Source organism: Camelus bactrianus, chromosome 2 (assembly GCF_048773025.1).
Source record: "Camelus bactrianus isolate YW-2024 breed Bactrian camel chromosome 2, ASM4877302v1, whole genome shotgun sequence".
In the NCBI taxonomy this organism is placed as follows: Eukaryota; Metazoa; Chordata; class Mammalia; order Artiodactyla; family Camelidae; genus Camelus; species Camelus bactrianus.
This window is the reverse complement of record NC_133540.1, coordinates 28,490,070-28,493,330: the sequence shown is the minus strand read 5'-3', so window position 1 is coordinate 28,493,330 and position 3,261 is coordinate 28,490,070. Positions and strand designations below refer to the sequence as shown.

General features: G+C 36.7%; 1 pseudogene; it reads right to left on the bottom strand.

Annotated features, from left to right (window-relative positions):
• Positions 1 to 223: 223 nt before the first annotated feature.
• LOC105079743 (L-lactate dehydrogenase B chain pseudogene) lies at positions 224 to 3,008 on the bottom strand (annotated as a pseudogene).
• Between the last annotated feature and the right edge of the window lie 253 nt (positions 3,009 to 3,261).

Genomic DNA, 3,261 nt, shown 5'->3' with positions numbered 1-3,261 from the left:
TGATCAATATATAAAAATTCACTCCTCTTTAACAACAGCAACCAATTAGAAATTTTAACACAAGATATTTTAATAGCAACAAAACCCTATAACATACAGAAATTAAGCTAATAAAGAATACAAAAATACTGGAAATATTGCATGACTCTATTAAAGGATATTAAAAATACCTAAAAAAGAAGCAAAATACCATGATAATAGATAAGATGATTTAACATTTTAAAGGTTTAATTCCTCCAAAATTAATCTGTAAATGCAGTATAATTTTTAAAAAATTCCAGAAGGATTTTGGGAGGTAGATCAATAAAATGATTCTGAAATATATTTGGTGAATATCTAAAGGCAATTTTGAAAAATAAACCAAAACAATTGAAACAGTGTCACAGGATCAAATCTTTAAGCCGAGAGGGCAGAGTAGAAAGTCATGAAACAGACCTGTATACATACATATGGGAATTTGTTATATGATAGAGAAATAAAATCAGAAGAAATGATGGATTATTTAGTAAATAGTAATGAGAAAATTTTCTCATTGTAAGGAGGAAAATACAATCAGATCCCTATTTTATATAAAAGTAAACTCCAAATGTATTTTTTAAAAATCTAAAGGTCAAATGTAAAATGAAAGAAGAAAATACAGGAGACTATCAGGAAACGAAAGAATTTCTTTTTTTTTTTTCTTCACACTATGACAGTTGTATTTTATTTGTTCAAGGACTCATTGCAAGCATTAAACCAAGCACAGGCTTTGATTCTGTGAACCCAGATTCAGAGATTTAGGAAGATAAAAGCAAACTGTGCCCCATGTACATGGATGAAAACTAAAGGCTCATGGTTAATTACATCGTAGTTTTTAAGTTTCTACAACCTAGAACTAGAAGCCAGTAGTCATGGGTCCTTTAGATCCTTCTGGATGTCCCATAGGGTGTCTGCACTTTTCTTGTGTTGGGCAACCTCATCATCCTTCAGCTTCTGGTTGATAAAACTGGTTAATCCTCAAGCATTCAGGATACATGGAAAGCTCAGGAAGACTTCATTCTCGATGTCATACATCCCCCTTACCATTGCTGGCACTGGGTGAATCCTGGAGATATTTTTCAACATGGATTCAATACTTAATCTAATAGCCCAGTTGGTGTACCCCTTTAGGTTGATGACTTCATAGGCACTGTCAACCACCATCTTATGCACTCCTTCCAATTTTCACTATCATTGTCCACTCCCATTTCTGGATTCAGTTCCTGGAGAGAAACGGCTGCCACATTCACCCCACTCCACATAACCACACTTGAGTTGCCATGTTCTCCCAAAATCCATCCGTGGCAGCTGCTGGGATGAATGCCAACTTTTTCCGCCATAAGATAGCGGAATCTAGTAGAATCCAGACTGCACTCATTTCCAATCACACAGTGTTTGGGTAATACAGTTAGTCTCCAGGTAATATATGTGAGAATATCCACTGGGTTAGAAACCACAATTATGATTCAATCAGGACTGTACTTGATGATCTAAGGAATGATGAACTTGAAGACATTAACGTTCCTCTGCACCAGATTGAGACAACTCTCCCCCTCTTGCTGGAGAACTCCTGCAGTCAAAACCACAAACTTGAGATTGGTGGTCAAAGAGTAATCTTTATCTGCCACATTTTTTGGTGTCTGAAGAAACAAGCCCCATGCAGAAGATCTGTCATTTCGCCTTTGTGTTTATCTTCCAAAATATCCACAAGAGCAAGTTCATCAGACAGAGACTTTCCCAAAATGCTGATGGCACATGCTGTGCCAACTTTCCAGCACCCACTACAGTGATCTTATTGTTGGGGACCATTGCCTCTTCTTCTGCAACTGGTGCGATCAGCTTTTCCTTAAGAGTTGCCATTGTGCACAGGGGAGAGAAAATTCTCTAGACGGCTGTAAGTGTGCCACAAAGAAGACAAGGTCAGCAGCATGTGTCTCCTCCAGCACAGGATATGCAAAGAGCAGGATTTCTTTAATAAATTTGCAGGTTGGGTCCTCTGGGAAACAGTCTGTAAGATAGAGATTTGCACGCGGGAAGTTTATTGGGATATGGGCTCAACACAGATGGAGGAATGAAAGAATCAGGATCCTTCTGAATTGAAACTTGAACTGGGGCCGTCTCAGTCTGATTCCATGAGGAGCTCTGGAGTTGGGACAGCTCTTCTGATTTGGACTGAGTAGACTCAACCTTTATTCTTTGCATAGACCAGTCATTGGATGCAGGCTGTCCCCAAGAAGTGGGCATGACCCTGGGAAAGGCAGCTAGTCAGGGACATTGCCAGAGTTTCCGACCTCCTCCTCTTGGCTATTGGGTACAAATGCTGCTAAGAACATGGGTGTACAAATATCTCTTTCAGATCCTGCTTTCAATTCTTTTGGATATACACTCAGAAGTGGAATTGCTGGATCATATGGTAGTTCAATTTTTAACTTTATGAGAACTTCCTTACTATTTTCCACAGTGGCTGTACCATTTTTCATCCCCACCAACAGTGCACAAGGCTTCCAATTTCTCCACATCCTCCCCAACACTTCTATTTTCTGTTTTTGGGATAGTAGCCCTCTTAATGGGTATGAGGTGATATCTCATAGTTTTGACTTGCATTTTTAAATCCAATTAAAAAAAATTCTTCCAATCCAAGAGCATGGGATATATTTCCATTTCTTTAAATCACCTTTAATTTCCTTTATCAACATTCTATTTCACTTCTAGTGATTGGACTGTTCAAGTGGTCTATTTCTTCTTGATTCAGTTTTGGTGGACTGTATGTTTCTAGAAACGTGTTCACTTCTTCTTGGTTGTCCAATTTGTTGCCATATAGTTGTTCATAGTATTCTCTCTCTCTCTCTTTTTTTTTTTTGTATTTCTGTGGTATTGGTTGTAATTTCTCCATTTTCCTTTCTTATTTTATTTATTTGTGTCCTCTCTTTTTTCTTCTTGGTGAGCCTGGCCAGAGGTTTATGTAATTTGTTTACTCTTTCAAAAAACCAGCTCTTGGTTTGATTGATTTTTTTTCCTATCGATTTTTTAATCTCTATTTTATTTATTTCCTCCCTGATCTTTATTATTTCTTTCCTTCTGCTTATCCAATTTATTTTTTAAAAGTAAAAATTTTGTCTTTTATAATTGTAAACGCAATACATGCTCATTGTAGAAAATTTGGAAAATTTAAAAAATCATAGTGAAAAAAACTCAGAATCCTGTTACTTTAATCAATGCTAAAATTTTAATAAACTTTTAATA